Genomic DNA, 18,512 nt, shown 5'->3' on the forward strand with positions numbered 1-18,512 from the left:
ATTAGTCCATCTATACTGACCTCCATCAGGTTGCAAACTGAATATATTTTTTTCTGCATCTACCCCTGAAAAAATATTGGGCTTCTAGCTGTGTGTGGGACTTGTTCTATTAATCCATCTATACAGAACTCCATCAGGTTGCAAACTGAATATATTTTTTTCTGCATCTACCTCTGAAAAAATATTGGGCTTCTAGCTGTGTGTGGGACTTGTTGTATTAGTCCATCTATACTGACCTCCATCAGGTTGCAAACTGAATATATTTTTTTCTGCATCTACCTCTGAAAAAATATTGGGCTTCTAGCTGTGTGTGGGACTTGTTCTATTAATCCATCTATACAGACCTCCATCAGGTTGCAAACTGAATATATTTTTTTCTGCATCTACCTCTGAAAAAATATTGGGCTTCTTGCTGTGTGTGGGACTTGTTGTATTAGTCCATCTATACTGACCTCCATCAGGTTGCAAACTGAATATATTTTTTTCTGCATCTACCTCTGAAAAAATATTGGGCTTCTAGCTGTGTGTGGGACTTTCTCTATTAGTCCATCTATACTGACCTCCATCAGGTTGCAAATTAAAAATAATTTTCATCTGCATCTAGCTCTGAAAAAATATTTGGCCTTCTAGCAGTGTGTGGGACTTTCTCTATTAGTCCATCTATACTGACCTCCATCAGGTTGCAAATTGAATATAATTTTTTTCTGCATCTAACCCAGCCAATAGTTTTGGCCTAATACCACAGTTTGGCCACTCAGCTCTGCTCGGTTGCCATCCATTGTTTTTTTGTGCAAACAACTCCAGAGTTGTTAATTAGTTAACCACCAAAATGAGTGGAAAAAGGCCTGCTGCTGGTGGAAAGGGGAATAGGCGTGTTGGGAAGGGGAAAACGGTTGTGCCCGTGGGGTAGGTGTTAAAGCAACAGTAACATCTGCAGAAGAAAGACCATCTTCCAGCCAAACTAAAATGTCTACTTCTTTTAGCGGACAATGTGATAAGATCCCTTTCTTACGGCCACGCCAATCGCTACAAATTCCAGATGAGGCACAAAAACAGCAGGTGCTTCAACGGATATCAAGTGCTCCTTTAAGTGGGCTCTCCTCCACATCAACTTCAACATCACAAATACTCCAGTCCTCAAAGGTGTCACCCCAATCGCACTTGCTTCCTCACAGCTCCCAAATCTCCAGCTGCCCGTCTGAGTATGAGGTAGAACAGATGGTTGAGTCTGCAGAGCTGTTTACTCATACTATAGCCTGGGAATCAGAGGTCGACTCCAGCGCTTCTGTGAATCCAGACGAGGAAATGATCTGCACTGATGCCCAGAATCTTTATGAGTCGGATCCAGGACCAGACGCAGAAGGTTCTGACCATAATGTAGACCCTCATTCCCAAACTGTAACTCCTGTTGGTGGAGACAATGAGGAAGACGATGATAAGACTCAAATACCTGATTGGAGCGACAACTTTAGTTTTTTGTCAGGGCAGGAACAGGTTGGCTCTGAGGACGACGGGTGTGATAACGCACAGGGTGACGATGATGAGGTTGGAGATCCCACTTACTGTCAACCCACAGTCAGCCAAGAGATGAGGTCAGCAGAGGAGGTGGAGGAAGATGCTAGTGACGACGAGGTCAGGTTGCGCCTTCCTGGACAGAGACGTAGTACTGGAAGCACGTCAACAACTGCATCCTCAAACACAACTCTGCCTCTCACCACAAGTCGTGGTGGCTCTTCAGGTCGCATGGGTGCTAAGCCTTGCATAGCCTGGGCATTTTTTCAGATCGATAAAGATGACTCAACTCGTGTTATCTGTAACATTTGTCAGCAAAAGCTAAGTAGAGGCCAAAAAATACATAGTTTAAGTACTTCATGCATGAACCGGCACATGGACATGAAGCATAAGTTGCAGTGGGAAGCTCAGTGTGCTACAATGCGGCCTAGCCGGCCGGGCCAACCACCGTCTGCCATATCTTGTGCATCCGCGGCCTCTTCATCCTCTGTGACTGGGGGGACAGCAGTCACACCTGTTTTGGGGCGCAGACCTGCCACCTCTTTACCCGCAACAGCCAGCGTGATTGGCAGGTCATCATTTTCTTTGGAGGTGGTAACACCAGCTGGTGTTGAGCGCTGTCCGACATCGATAGCACCACCTTTGGATCAAGGCAACCTAACATGTCCGCCTGCATCTTCCTCACAGACCGGCAGTTTGCCGGGGACACCCTTATCAACCCCGTCTAAGCACAATAGCCAGCCCTCGGTCCCTCAGATGTGGACAAGTAAAAGACCATTTCCTCCTAGCCATGAGAAAGCTAAGAGGTTGAATTTCACCATCTGCAAGTTCTTGGCTACAGAAATGCTGCCTTTCCGCCTGGTGGACACAGAGGATTTTCGAGACCTTAAGTCCGTCGCAGTGCCCCAGTACCAGATGCCCAGTCGGCACTACTTCTCAAAGAAAGGTGTGCCTGCGCTCCACCAGCATGTCGCACACAACATCACCGCTTCTTTGAGAAACTCTGTGTGTGACAGGGTGCATTTCACCACAGACACTTGGACGAGTAGGCATGGACAGGGGCGTTACATGTCGCTGACTGGGCACTGGGTAACTATGGTGACAGCAGGACAAGGGGCTGCTGTCCAAGTCTTGCCGTCCCCACGAGTTGTGCTTCAATCCTCTTTATGTCAAAGTTCCTCCACTGCTTCTGCCTCCTCAACCTATTCTCGGTCTTCCACCTGCACCCAAAGCCTGTCTGGTCATGCCACAAGCTTTCTAACTGCGCAGAAGGGATCCTGCACACCTCCTTACTATGCTGGCAGTAGGGCTCAACGTCATCAGGCGGTTTTTACATTGAAATGTCTGGGAAATGTGAGTCACACAGCTGAGGAGGTGTGGTCAGCTCTGGAGAACAAATTTAATGAATGGTTGTCTCCACTGGACCTGAAACCAGGGAAGACCGTGTGCGACAATGCTGCAAACCTGGGTGCGGCCCTTCGCCGGGGCAATGTCACACACGTGCCTTGTATGGCTCACGTGTTGAACCTGGTTGTCCAGCAATTTTTAGCCCACTATCCCAGACTAGATGGCCTTCTGCAGAGGGCACGGTCGCTGTGTGCTCACTTTCGCCATTCGCATCCCGCAGCTCAGCGACTTACATCTCTACAGAAGTCGTTGGGCCTGCCACTTCACCGGCTAAAATGCGATGTGCCTACCCGGTGGAATTCAACTCTGCACATGTTGCAGCGACTGTGGCAGCACCGACAAGCCCTGGTGCAATACGTTCTGACATATAGCCTGGGCCAACGAGATCCAGAGGTGGGGCAAATCACGCTGGAGGAGTGGTCTCAGATCAGGGACCTATGCACCCTTCTGCACAGTTTTGAAATGGCGACGAAGATGTTTAGTGCTGACGATGCCATTATCAGCATGACTATTCCGGTGATTTACATGCTGGAGCACATGTTAAACAGAATTCGGAGTCAGGTGGTGGCACAAGAGGAGGTGGAGGAAGTAGAGGAGGAGGAGTTGTATGCGGAAGGGCTAACATCTGCAAGGTCCAGACGGTCGGCAGCACCAAGGCGGCAGGCATGTGAGGGTGGGGGAGATGGTTTTACCAGGGCGCATGGTAGCAGCCAAACTAGTGAGGAAGGTGCAGGAGCCCAGGAAGAAGTGGAGGACGAACTGATGGAAGACTCATCAGATGAGGGAGACCTTGATCACATTTCTGTTGTGCGAGGTTGGAGGGAGAGGACAGAATAAGGAAGCATGATTGTTACCTCGCCACCAACACAACAGGGACTTGGTGCTCCTGGATGCGCAACACACATGAGTGCCTTCTTGCTGCACTACCTGCAACATGATCCTCGAATTGTGAGAATTAGAAATAATCCTGACTACTGGGTTGCCACACTGTTAGATCCCCGGTACAAAAGTAAATTTGCAGAAATTATTCCTGCCATGGAAAGGGATGCACGCATGCAGGAGTATCAGCAGAGACTGTTGCAGAATCTTACATGTGCTTTTCCACAAAATACCAGTGGTGCACGTAGTGAATCTCACAGTTCCAACTTGCCAACCGTGGGACCGTCAAGTGTTCAGCACTCAAACCGTAACAGAACCACAGTATCTGCTGGTAACATCAATTTTGCGGAATCATTTCACCACTTTTTTAGCCCATCCTTTGCAAGGCCACAGGAGACAAGAAGTCTGACACATAGTCGACGCTTAGAGACGATGGTACAGGAGTATCTCCAAGTAAACATTGAAGCCACGACTGTGTCACTGGACCCTTGCTCTTTTTTGGGCTTCCAATCTGGATAAATGGCCGGAGCTAGCCACTTACGCCTTGGAGATCTTGTCATGCCCCGCAGCCAGCGTTCTGTCTGAACGTGTGTTCAGCGCTGCTGGTGGTGTGCTGACAGATAAGCGCACGCGGCTCTCCACTGATAATGTAGACAGACTCACGTTCATAAAGATGAACAAATCATGGATCCGAAACGACTTTTCTACCCCTGTGTCATCCTGGGGAGAGTAAAAGCTTGATGATTGGTTAAAATCACCCTACCAACCGTTTTAAGCTTTCAAATTACTAATCATGTTTATCTGTATCTTGGCTGGAAAATAATTTGGGCTTTGTAGCAGTGTGCAGCACTGATTCTATTAGGCCATCTATAATAAGCTCCACCAGATTTAAAATTACTAATCATGTATATCTGTATCTTGACTGGAAAATAATTTGGGCTTTGTAGCAGTGTGCAGCACTGATCCTATTAGGCCATCTATACTAAAGCTTCACCAGATTTAAAATTAATAATAATTTTAACTGCATCTAGCCCGGAAAATAATTTTGGGGCTCCGAGATGCGCAAGACACATAAGTGCCTTCTTGCTGCACTACCTGCAGCATGACCCTCATATTGTCAGAATTCGAAGTAATCATGACTACTGGGTTGCCACACTCTTAGATCCCCCAAACTTTTCGATCAACCTTTTCATTTTAATAAAGACCAAAAAAATGGTCATTTTTGAAATTATAAGCATTAGCAGGTTGTTAGAAACTGAAATCAAACAGTTTTCAACTCAAAACTTTATTCTAGGTGATGTTACATTTTCACATAGGACCCCTTGTTCGAAAGGAGCTTCTGAACTCTCTCGTCCATTGAATTTGTCAGGTTTTGGATGGTTTCTGCTTCAATTGTTTTGCATGAGGACAGAATACCCTCCCAGAGCTGTTGCTTAGATGTGAACTGCCTCCCGCCATCATAGACACTCCTTTTAATGATGCTCCAAAGGTTCTGAATGGGGTAGAGGTCAGGGGAGCATGGGGGTCACACCATAAGTTTGTCCCCTTTTATGCCCATATCAGCCAGAGATGCAGATGTTTTATGTGCAGCATGAGATGGTGCATTATCATGCAGAAAAATGATCTTGCTGTGAAATACACGGTTCTTCTTCTTGAACCATGGCAGGAAGTGCTGTTTGAGAAAATCCACATACATTATGGAGTTCATCTTTAGCGCCTTCAGGGATCCTAAAGGGGCCGACAATCTCTCTCCCCATGATTCCAGCCCAAAACATTACTCCACCTCCTCCTTGTTGGCGCTTTAGCCGTGTTTGCGTGGGGTGTCCATCAAACAGCCATCCTCCACTCCATCCATCTGGACCATTGAGCGCTGCACGGCACTCATCCGTAAACAAAACAGTTTTGAAATCAGTCTTCATGTAATGTTTGGCCCACTGGAGCCGTTTCTGCTTGTGTGAAGTGGATAGAGGAGGTCGACAGGATGGCGTATGCACAGCTGCAAACCTCTGAAGGACCCTGCATCTTGTTGTTCGGGGGACGTTGGAGGCACAAGCAGCTTCAAAAACTTGTCTGCTGCTATGACAAGGCTTTTTTGCCGCTGCTCTTTCAACCTGACGTAATTGCCTGTAGGAAAGAGTCCTCAATTTGCTCTTATCAGCACGCACACGTGTGTTCTGTGAATCAGCTACATACTTCTTGATTGCCAAGACACTTCATCCTGATCATCGCACAATGTTGATTGTAGTCATGCCTTGACCTAAACACTCCACAATTTGTTGCTTCTCAGCAGCCGACACATCCTTTTTCTTTCCCATTTTGGCAGAAAATGTAGGCTGCTTAATAATGTGAGACAGCATTCTTAAGTAGTCTTGCCTTTCATTGGACACACCTGCCAAACTAATTAGCACAGGTGTCTGCAATTGCTTACAGTGATATAAAGAGCCCTGACACACATCACCATCAATGAGTTTAACTGACAAACAAACAAATACTTCCCTTATCAATCCTAAACACTTTTTGCATAATAATTTGGAACACAGTGTACATGTGCTTTTCCACAAAACACCAGTGGTTCACGTAGTGAATCTTACAGTTCTAACTTGCCAACCGTGGTCTGTATGGAGTTGTTCAATAAAGGGCCCAAAATTAAGATAACATAGATGGGAGAGGTCTCTATGAATAGGAATTCCTAAGTATTTGATACCCTGTGAGGGCCAGGCAAAGGGAAAGTTGGACTGGATGGAATCCTATATGGATTTGGGGAGGGAGACATCGAGGGCCTCAGACTTCACTGCATTGATTTTAAAATTTGACCATGTAACAAAGTGATCTATTTCAGCCATAACAGCATGGATGGATATATGTGATTGAGTGATATATACTAGGACATCATCAGCAAATAGAGAGCACTTGTACTCGGTGCCTCCCACCTCAATCCACCTAATATTGGGGTTATGGCGAATTGATGAGAGCAGGTGCTCCGTCACTAGGATGAATAAGAGAGGGGACAGAGCACATCCCTGCCTTGTCACATTGGTGATTGTGAAAGGTGATGAAAATGTTCTGACGCGCCCCCTGGGCCTTGGGACACCCGGAGCCGGACCCTTTTTGGTGGATGCGGGTGGTTGTAGTCTCCGTGGCGGCAACCCGGTTCCGTGGCTCAGGGCGGTCAAACCAGTGGCGGAACTATTTATGTGGTTTTGATGTTTAAATGTCCGACTACGCCACCCGTGGATTGCGGTCAGAGTGAACCGCCGCTCCAGGGCAGACCGCTGAGGCTGGTGTTGTGGGTGCAGCAGAGCGTAGCATAACTCCCCACGGGAGGAGTATAGCCTCAGGGCAGTGTATGCGGAGGATGGGGGTGATGGTGCAGGGCAGCAGCAGTAATGACACGGAGTCAGTGATGCAGTCCAGGGCCTTTACTCACAGTTCTTATTATCCAGACCACGTCTGCAGGTAACGGCTGCCCACGTCGTACTGTGCTCACCAGGTGAGGGGCTCAGACAACTCCCAGATAACTTTGGAGTGCTTCACAGGACCCCCTTTGTGTGTCCTTTGTCTGGCCTTTCTTACCAACCCTTCTGTCCGGCTGCCTCGGGCCTCCTCTTGGTAAACTTGGCGCCAGTTTCCCTGACCCTATGTGGTGCCTTCCTAGCGGGTGTAGCGAGGGGCTGCGCCACATAAAATGTCACAGCCTCCTGTTTCTAGCTGAGGGTCGTTTCCTGCCTCCACTAGTTTCGGGGACCGGTCTCCCCCTTTGGCCTGACCCCTCCACGCAGGTGGATTTGGGCGTGCGGTGGCGATTCGCCCGTCCGCACCCCTGAGATCCCTTCATTCCTCGTTCATGGAGCCTTCTCCGCTCCTCTTCCTTCCTTCTCCCTCTTCCAGGCCTGGGCCTCTGTTACTAGGCCCACCTCCGGAGCAGAGCTCATGCAGAGCCCCTGCTCCCTGCCACTTCTGCTCAGACTTCTCTGCACTGAACTAAGATGGTGCCCACCTTTTATACTCCCTTCTCAATGCACCCAGGAACTGCTTCCTCCCTGCTCCTGCACTACAGGGTTCCCCTTCCTCAGTGTTCCCTCCCCCCACTCCAGCCAGGGACAGGGACTGTCGTGCCCATCTCAGGGGCATATTGGTCGCCCTGCCCCACGGCAATGTGGTGTAATGCATGCAGGTGTCGGGTCCTGATCCACACTACATCCTTACCTGAGAGTGAGATATCACACCTCTGGGTGAGGTGCAATACCTCTGTAGCAACCGAGCCCTCAGGGTGCTACAGTTCCATTTATCTTCAGCCTAGGTGACGTATTGCGATACAGGGCCGTGATTTTGGCTATAAAAGGGTCCCCTAGACCCCTACCCCAAGCTTTTTAAGAGAATCATATATGGCGTGCCAGGAGATTCTATGGAATGCTTTCTCAGCATCCAACGAGAGTATCTAATTACAAATTTTTAACTGCATCTAGCCCAGGAAATACTTTGTGCCTAGTAGCAGGGTCTGCTAGTCAGCGGATTATCCCGGCTGTTAAGCAAGCTACACCACCTGTAGTTTGGACACTTCATTTTTTCAAAGGAAATGCTTCGGGACCACGGGATACTCAGTGAAGAGCATCAGGAGGCACCCCAAGGCATAGGGGCTCGGACTGGCAGTAGGATGCCTTGCGGTGGACAGCCGAGCTCAATCCTTATAAAAGCTTTTTAACTGCAGCAGCTTTAGTGGACGCTACTGGAGCTGGAATTACGCGGCTGCTGGCATGAGACTTGCCCTCCAATAGATCCTTGTAAATGGATTTAAAGTGTATTTATTCAAATTAGAGAGACAATTTAAATTAAAAAGCTTAGAGCTGCCTCCACCACAGGGGGGCTCGCTCGACCCACCAGCGGACAGGCACCAGTATTGGGAGAGGGGGGCTGGCCGTCAGGGTTCACCGCGGCTCTGGCACAAACCCGGCGACACGGAGGTGGCACGGGCAGGAGCGGACTGAACGTGTCGGCTTCTCACTTTTTGGATTTTAGAAGGGCATGACATGCCTATATCTGTGTCTCCCCTCCTTTTACTCCTCCACCTCTTTTCTTTTCGCATGACTATATGTACTTGTCACTTTTCCATGTGTTAGTTGTGTCTTCTGAGCAGTTTGTCAGCTTTTGGACACCTTTGAAGGTGTTTACTATGTGTTTCTATGTGTTTTTGTTTGCCTGCCATTGGTTTTAACGGTGTTCGAAGGTGTTCGACGAACAGTTCGGCGAACACACGGGTGTTCGACGAACCGAACTGAACTCGAACACTACGGGGGCGGCTCAACAATACTGGGCACCTGCTGAAAGCCTGGCCCCTTCACGGCCCCGGGTGCTTTTAACGCCATCATTTCCACACGGCGAGCTGCGGAGTCAATAAGCACTCCTAGCCGTGGCAAGGAGCTCGGTGTCAGGCCTGCGTGAAGGCGGCGGGGTAGCGTACTTAGCTGCCAACTGGCTCAGAGGCCTTGGGGCTTCCATCATCTAAGTTACTTAAGGTCGGTGTCCGGCAAGGCGCTGTTCCATGCTAGCCGAGCTGGGCAGTAGGTAAAAACGTCATCAAAATGGTCTACAGCACCCGGTGTTCCCAGGAGGTCTCCCATCCAAGTACTGTCTGAGCCCAGCCCTGCTTTGCTTCCGAGATCAGATGAGATCAGGCGTATCCAAGGTGGTATGGCCAGTAGAAGCTGCTCGATCCATCGCCCGGCCAGCCTTTCTCAGGATCGCTTGGTGGCGAGCAATCTGGCCGTGACGGGGAGGGCTCCAAAGGGTCCATGCAAAGGCTGTGCCGTCCCTACAGGTGTGGTTTCTTTAGCAGTGATTCACCCGCCGCATCAGGTGTCTTCAAAAATGTCTCGGCGCAGGGTCTCCTGCAGGCTAAACCCTTCATCGCGGTAATGTGACAGAAAGAGCAAGCTGGACCCGTAACTTGGGGGCGGAGCGAGACGTCCAGGGGTGAATGAAGGAAGAGGGTGAGATGGTTGCCAGTGACTTTGAGCTGCTCTTCAGGGGGGAGGGTCATGTTGCCTGCAAAGGTCTTCTGCTTGGGGTTACCGGTGGTTGCCTCCAGCCACGCGGGAGACGCTGGTCCTGGTGAAAAGGAGCCTAGTATTAAAAGTAAAGAAGCAACAATGCTGGAGGCCCACGGTGATCAGAAGGATGCTGGTATTTTGCAGAGATGAAATAGCGCAAGAGAGAAAGCAAATGAAAAAAAGAAAAGAGAATGAATGTGTGCACTTGTGAAAGGGAATGGAAAAAAGGCATAGAAGAGAGTGCCTCCTGCTGGTGGAAGGAAGGAAAAAGCAAAAGCCTACAGCACCTGGTATTCCCAGGCAGTCTCCCATCCAAGTACTAACCAGGCCTGACCCTGCTTAGCTTCCAAGATCAGACAAGATCGAGCGTGTTCAGAGTGGTGTGGCCGTAGGCAGAGACAAGCCTCTCACTTGCTGCTTTTCTACTTTGAAGTCTGGCTGCCGGCTTTCCTTTCCAGTGCTCAGCAAGACCAGGTCTTTTTGTGCTTTCCCTTCTCTTCAATTTTTTTTGCTGGCTTCCTTAAAAGGTCTTTTAGACAGAAGGCCCCACTCAGAGCCGCTGAGCTCACTGATCGGCTGTAGCGCTGTCGACGGAACGTCAGCTTCACGGCCAATACCACAGGCTGGGAGCAGAGGCGAGACTCACCGGTAGACCCGGGTATTGTGAGTAGAGTGTGGTTAGTTGCTTTCTAATAGCCTGCAGCCGGGGATTAACTTTTAATGAAAGGGAACAATCCCTTTGACTGTCTGCAGCGCGCCACACCTAGGAAGCGCACTCTCACACACAAGCCAGCATGCACACGTGCTCGCACGTGACAACACCCCCTATCTGCCCCAACAACCTCTACGTCACCATGCGTCATACTCTCCTGCCTGTTTTATGATTTCAGGGCCCTAGCAGGAATCACCCCCCCCTCCCCAATTCCTTCCGCACCTTCCGCACCTTCCTTGCACTGAGGTTAGCTCTTTGGCAGCCGTCTGGCTTGGTTACACAAGCTTCTTTGCAGTGAAACATGTTACTTCTGCTGGCCCTCGCTAGGCGGCAGGCATCCAAAACCTTCCCTGGGCACCTGCTGAAAGCCTGGCCCCTTCACGGCCCCGGGTGCTTTTAACGCCATCATTTCCACATGGCGAGCTGCGGAGTCAATAAGCACTCCTAGCCGTGGTAAGGAGCTCGGTGTCAGACCTGCGTTAAGTGCGGCGGGGTAGCGTACTTAGCTGCCAACTGGCTCAGAGGCCTTGGGGCTTCCATCATCTAAGTTACTTAAGGTCGGTGTCCGCCAAGGCGCCGATCCATGCTAGCCAAGCTGGGCAGTAGGGCAAAACGTCATCAAAATGGTCTACAGCACCTGGTGTTCCCAGGAGGTCTCCCATTCAAGTACTGTCCAAGCCCAGCCCTGCTTTGCTTCCAAGATCAGACGAGATTGGGAATATCCAAGGTGGTATGGCCAGTAGACGTTGCTCGATCCATCGCCCGGCCAGCCTTTCTCAGGATCGCTTGATGGCGAACAATCTGGCCGTGACGGGGCGGGCTCCGAAGGGTCCATGCAAAGGCTGTGCCGTACCTAGAGGTGTGGTTTGTTTAGCAGTGATTCACCCGCCGCATCAGGTGTCTTCAAAAATGGCTCGGCGCAGGGTCTCCTGCAGGCTAAACCTTTCTTCGCGGTAATGTGACAGAAAGAGCAAGCTGGACCCGTAACTTGGGGGCGGAGCGAGACGTCCAGGGGTGAATGAAGGAAGAGGGTGAGATGGTTACCAGTGACTTTGAGATGCTCTTCAGGGGGGAGGGTCGTGTTGCCTGCAAAGGTCTTCTGCTTGGGGTTACCGGTGGTTGCCTCCAGCCACCTGGGAGACGCTGTTCCTGGTGAAAAGGAGCCTAGTATTAAAAGTAAATAAGCAACAATGCTGGAGGCCCACGGTGATCAGAAGGATGCTAGAATTTTGCAGAGATGAAATAGCGCAAGAGAGAAAGCAAATGAAAAAAAGAAAAGAGAATGAATGTGTGCACTTGGGAAAGGGAATGGAAAAAAGGCATAGAAGAGAGTGCCCCCTGCTGGTGGAAGGAAGGAAAAAGCAAAAGCCTACAGCACCTGGCATTCCCAGGCGGTCTCTGTTAAATGGTTAATTATGGAAATTCATTTGGAGTGTTAATCGATAATCATTTTTCTGAGTTCTATGCCTCAGTCATTGTGTCTAGTTGACATGCGCTATTTGTGTGTGTATTTTTGGTTCACTACCATATGTAGAACAGGTGTCCATACGACTGGCTATAAAAGCCCATGGTACAGAAAGGGGGGGCTCTCTTGCTCTGCCCACCCCACAAGACACAGAATCTTCATGCTGAGAAGCAGATGACATGTAGGCCTGGACACATGCTGGACAAAGACATGATTTACCAGCCAGGATCCAAGGAAAGATGGGTGAATCTCAACAATTAAGTTAATTATGGACAAATGGACAATTACTTTATAACTAATTATTGTATGTACCTGCTGCAATCTGATTCTTTTTAATGGACATTCCAAGAATAAATAGATACATTTTTTATAAGAATATCGTGATATTGATACTTTGAGAAGTCCTCAGTAGAAAAAAATAATACAGGAAGAGTATTATTTTACAATGGTGAGCCAGCCAGTCCTGTTTTTTTGTTTTTTAAATTAAGTTAGTGAATTTCTTCCGTGAACAAGGGGGGAGTCCTGACGAGCTGAACAGCTGTTGTTCACGTGTCAGTAAATTCACTAGTTTGTCACGAGAAGCAGAAAGGACCTTCAGACTGAGGAAAGACAGGAAGCAGAGGTACTAACAAGGAACAGAATCACACAGGAAAAGAATCAGATGAACTGAAGACAGGACGTGCTGATAAAGAGAAGCCAAGGAATCTTAAGGTAAGCAAAATATGGATATAATTTCTTCTTTTGCTAAACAAAGTAATATTAATTTCAAAGTTAATGTAGGAGATGACATAGAAGTTTTGTGGCTCAGTTTATACAAAGAATGTGAATTGCAGAATGTACAGTTAACTTCTAAATTGGTAAATAGAGACAAACAGAAATTGAGAAATATTCTACATTTGGTAGATTTTTTTCATAGTCTTGTGTTAGAGATTTCTAAGCAGGAAAATAGTGTAGAAGTGTCAGACGGTGATACTGATTCTGACTGTAATGTGGAAAATGAACAAGAAGTAAGACACGTGTCTGTAACTGAAGGTGACCTTGGGTCTGACCAAGAGAGGGACATACAGAAACATGACATGGGAGGAGACATGACTGACATACGAGAAACCGATATACTAGGTGATGTGGGAGGAGACGTGAGTGACGTAGGAGGAACGGACGTACAAGAGCCACTAAAAATATCAGAGAATTCTGGAATTACCCAGGCTCAACTCCAAATTAAAATGAGGAAAAATTTGCTGAAATTATACAAAATCATGCCAAAATATGATGTCAAAATCCATGCCTGTAGAAATTCAGAGACATTTGAGAGCTTCTCTGATAAGTTTGATTTATCCAATGAGGAGAGGAATCAATTATTTAAAATATGGATTCCTGTGACATTGTCCAGACGTTTACATTTAATGCCCTGTGAAAATGACTCTCCTAATGGATGGGAAAATGATTCGGACAGATTAAGATATTTGATTTATTGTGTCACAAAGGATTTTCCCAACATAGAAGATCTGCAGAAACTAAGGATTGGTAGGAAGGAATGTACATATACATTCATGTCCATATTTGAACGGTTGTACAAAGCTCTCATCAAAAATGGAAAAGTACAACATATGATAACAACTTTTGTACAAAAATTCAAATTCCTAAATTCAGTTTCCCAAGTTATGGCATCACAAAAAAATTCATTATTTGAATGTGCGCAGATGCTGGATTTTGTTAGAAAACATGAGAATCGTGAAAAGAAAATAAATCAAGCTAAATTTATAAAACCAGGAAAGGTAAAATCTTACCAAAAGCCAATATCAAACTCTCCTAGACTGAGTCATCCCCATAGTGAACTCTATCAAATACGCAGAAGATTTCATATATGTTATAAGCCATATCAGCCAGTGCAAAGATCCATCTCTCCACAGAATGAGTTAATTCTCAGTCAGAACTGTGATTCTCTAAAAAGGAAAATGGCTGAAACTGATGGACAGAGACAGGTGAGACGACCAACTCACAGTGACGTCATGGAATGTGGACAGAAGAACAGGCAGTTCTCTGAGGTTTTGAAGGATAGAAAAATGTCTTTCCTAAATAGGGCGTTCCTGGAGATATTTGAGAGAGACAATAGATTTGGTTTAGGGAGTGGCTAAGGAAAAACTGTAATTATAATGTTGTATCAAAATGTAATACAATGTCTCAATATTTATTTATAATCTTATACAGTAAAATTGTAGTTACATAGTTTCTAATAGTTCATATATATATATATATATATATATACATATATATATATATATATATACACTTGTCTAAGTAGAGATTGCGTATAATTGTATTTATATATACGTTTATAAAATATATATATATATATTAATTAATAAATTAGAACTTCATATATATAAATTTAAGTAGCAATATTTTGAATTACATTAGAACCAACCAATATATGTATAAGATATTAAAATAAATCTGTTTCTGTATGAATTTGATATTTAATTTTATTTTCTTATATTTCCTTAGAGTTTTCTTTCCAAAGCAGGATTTGATCAAAGAACTCTAAAATGGATTTATTTCTTTATTCACACAGGAAGTGAAAAAATTGCATGATTTTATGTGTATAACATTTTAAAATAATAACAATATATCTGGTTGAACTATAATATATATGTAATACTTATTAATTCTTTTGTGTTGCTAATATTTTCTGTGCATGAAGTGTTCGTGCAAATTAAAGTAGCTTTACAGCATGACGTGTGACAGCTGCGGCCTTTGAACTTTGAGCTAATAGTATAGGATCCCATTCATTCTATTTTCAACTGATGTAACTTAAGACCGGGCAGCCAGTGAAAAAAGAATCTAAGACAAGAGTTTTTTCAAGTGTCTGAAATTCCAGTGACTTACTCTCATATTATATAATATGTACTTGGGGAATATTCAAAGAAATATAAAGATATTCAATTGATATGGCAATGCGCATTAATAAATTGGGATACAACAATTTGGGGTTAAATAAATATATATATATATAAAACTTCATATGTGGAATGTTTGAGTTGAACAGATCTGTGAATGTCAGAGTGAAGGTGACAGATGAGTAAATCAGCAGCTGCTAAGTGTGATTGATGTGACAGAGGCCTCGTATGTTTGTATGTTTGAAAAAAAAAAATGTTTCTTTATGTGAAGGTACAAAAATATATTTAATTCTGAGGAAATTATAATACATAATTAGGTATTATCTACATATATATATTTCTATATTTCTTTAATAATTATTATTTCTTGATTTAACTAATAGTGGATAAGGGCAACCACACACTAAAATGGTTTACAAAGCAAATTTATATTTAGAATAATTTTCCACATGATAATATTCTTGAATTACTACAATATTATTTTTAATGGTTACCTAAATAGGTACACACCTCTCTTTAGTCAAATCTATGCTACTCATCGATATGAAATTTATGCACAATATTTCTAGAAGAATAATTATTTTTAATTTGGTTCTGATATATACATAAATTTTATAAAATAATATTTTTGGTATTAAGGGGGAAAATGTGTTTTTGATCCTGATTACATAATCACTTTTGATCAATACTTATTTTCCACACATTTTAATAAAGAAGAAATAATAATAAGGTACTATGGTATAATTAAGAAGGGTATTACATGCAAAGTTGCATAATTTAATATTTTTTGGTGGTACAAGGTTATGACAAATATGAAATCATCCAGATAATGGAGATATAAGGGTATTTTTTATGGAGAATATAATTACTCTGCATTTGTCATTAAAATTTAAAGGCCTTATTTTTATTTTTATTCTTATTTTTACTCTTAATTTTATTTTTCATTTTTAAAATTTTATTCTTACTTTATACTTCTTATTTTTCTATTTTTTCATTTTTTAATTCTCATTTGATTTTATTTGAGTTCAATATCTCAATTGAGAAAACACATTAATATTTAATAAAGTAATGTCTAATACAAGAGTATTGCTTCATTAAATATATATTGCTAAGGAAAAAAATGTTTACATTTTCTGAGTAAACACAACAATTCATTCATTCATTTATTCATTCATTCATTCATTCATTCATACATTCATATATTTATTCATTTTGGTTCAGGAGTATACATTCTTTGATATTATTGGTTTAATAAAGATATAAAAACTTGTTTTTTCAAAATACACTGACACCTATGGGTTGGAAAAGGTAATTACACCTATGACATAAAAATGTTCTATCATATGGAGAACTTGATTGATAATGAATTATTATCTATTATTGTTTATTATTCCAAACATAATTTATTTTAATATTTTGATAATAATTAGATGGATATTACTGATTGCTATGGTACGCTGTGATATTATAGGTTAGGAAAACCTGCCAGATTTGGTATCAGATTAGGGAATGAAGACTTCAATCAAGACATCGCAATTATGAATTCTATCTTAATAAAGACTTTTAATTTTTATAAATCAAAGAGATTCTCAAAAGTTACAAGAAGAAGCAACTGATATCCGGACGTCTCAGAAGGTAACAGGTGTGAATGCTGAATGTTATAATAGACTGTGTCCATTACATACAATACAATTCACACCACTGATCACCAGGACGGCAGAGGACGATGATCCTATATGTACTGTGTTGTGTTCAAGTTTCATCACGTTCCACTGGTTTCTTATCACCTGCAACGCTTCAATGAAAGCTGGTGAACAGGTAATACCTGGCATATGTGTCCTGTATATAAAGGACTGAGTACTGGTTATGGTGCTATATAAAGCAGGAAAGTGTCAAGTTAACCCTTGCTTTACTGACCAAAGACGTCACATCTGTTCCAAAAGTGACACGAGACCAGTGCGGACACACGGAAGATTCCAAAGATGATCCAACGTAAGTCCAGGTGACACTGCACAGATATTAAAGCTACATTTCATCCATGGACTTTGTTTTCTTATCAACTGACACACATGATCTTTCTAATAAAGAGTACAGTTTATGGACTGAACAATAATGAACACAATTATGGACTGTACAATATCTACATGCTGTAATTTATTTCAAAGGAGTTTTCATCTAAAGACTCTGTTATAAAAGAACCAAGAAGAAGACGAGACGACGACCCGATGACATCAGATGATGACGATTGAACCCGCGATTGCTTCAATTTAGATATAGGGAAGTATAATTATACATATTAAATGAATATTAGTCACGGCTTACCATAACATGAATTCACATCATTATATAACAATAATCCGATATTGATACTATTATTACTATTATTATTATTATGGAAATTTAATGATATTGCCAAGGAAGAAGGAAAGAAAAAATGATTGATGAATGTATCTTCTTTTGAGAATTTTCAGTTAAAGTCCTTTTATTCTCAAAAAAGAAGGAAATGTTAAATGGTTAATTATGGAAATTCATTTGGAATGTTAATCGATAATCATTTTTCTGAGTTCTATGCCTCAGCCATCGTGTCTAGTTGACATGCGCTATTTGTGTGTGTATTTTTGGTTCACTACCATATGTAGAACAGGTGTCCATACGACTGGCTATAAAAGCCCATGGTACAGAAAGGGGGGGCTCTCTTGCTCTGCCCACCCCACAAGACACAGAATCTTCATGCTGAGTAGCAGATGACATGTAGGCCTGGACACATGCTGGACAAAGACATGATTTACCAGCCAGGATCCAAGGAAAGATGGGTGAATCTCAACAATTAAGCTAATTATGGACAAATGGACAATTACTTTATAACTAATTATTGTATGTACCTGCTGCAATCTGATTCTTTTTAATGGACAATCCAAGAATAAATAGATACATTTTTTTATAAGAATATCGTGATATTGATACTTTGAGAAGTCCTCAGTAGAAAAAAATAATATAGGAAGAGTATAATTTTACAGTCTCCCATCCAAGTACTAACCAGGCCCGACCCTGCTTAGCTTCCAAAATCAGATGAGATCGGGCGTGTTCAGGGTGGTGTGGCCGTAGGCAGAGACAAGCCTCTCACTTGCTGCTTTTCTACTTTGACGTCTGGCTGCCGGCTGCAGCGCTGTAGACAGAACGTCAGCTTCACGGCCCCGGGTGCTTTTAACGCCATCATTTTCACACGGCGAGCTGCGGAGTCAATAAGCACTCCTAGCCGTGGCAAGGAGCTCGGTGTCAAGCCTGCGTGAAGGCGGCGGGGTAGCGTACTTAGATGCCAACTGGCTCAGAGGCCTTGGAGCTACCATCATCTAAGTTACTTAAGGTTGGTGTCCGGCAAGGCGCCGTTCCATGCTAGCCGAGCTGGGCAGTAGGTAAAAACGTTATCAAAATGGTCTACTGCACCCGGTGTTCCCAGGAGGTCTCCCATACAAGTACTGTCCAAGCCCAGCCCTGCTTTGCTTCCGAGATCAGATGAAATCGGGAGTATCCAAGGTGGTATGGCCACTAGAAGCTGCTCGATTCATCGCCCGGCCAGCCTTTCTCAGGACCGC

The 18,512-nt window shown here is 44.1% G+C and overlaps 1 protein-coding gene and 4 pseudogenes across 1 annotated transcript in view; all 5 read right to left on the bottom strand.

Annotated features, from left to right (window-relative positions):
- The window catches only part of LOC141264708 (uncharacterized), a 184,270-nt gene that overhangs the window by 58,724 nt on the left and 107,034 nt on the right, over positions 1 to 18,512 (bottom strand). The window lies entirely within an intron of this gene.
- On the bottom strand, positions 9,380 to 9,499 carry LOC141267933 (5S ribosomal RNA; annotated as a pseudogene).
- Positions 10,121 to 10,239, bottom strand: LOC141267582 (5S ribosomal RNA; annotated as a pseudogene).
- On the bottom strand, positions 11,183 to 11,302 carry LOC141267398 (5S ribosomal RNA; annotated as a pseudogene).
- Positions 18,353 to 18,470, bottom strand: LOC141268888 (5S ribosomal RNA; annotated as a pseudogene).

This window comes from Phyllobates terribilis, unplaced genomic scaffold (assembly GCF_046119375.1).
Source record: "Phyllobates terribilis strain yellow unplaced genomic scaffold, ASM4611937v1 Scaffold_4__5_contigs__length_816908805, whole genome shotgun sequence".
Classification (NCBI taxonomy): domain Eukaryota; kingdom Metazoa; phylum Chordata; class Amphibia; order Anura; family Dendrobatidae; genus Phyllobates; species Phyllobates terribilis.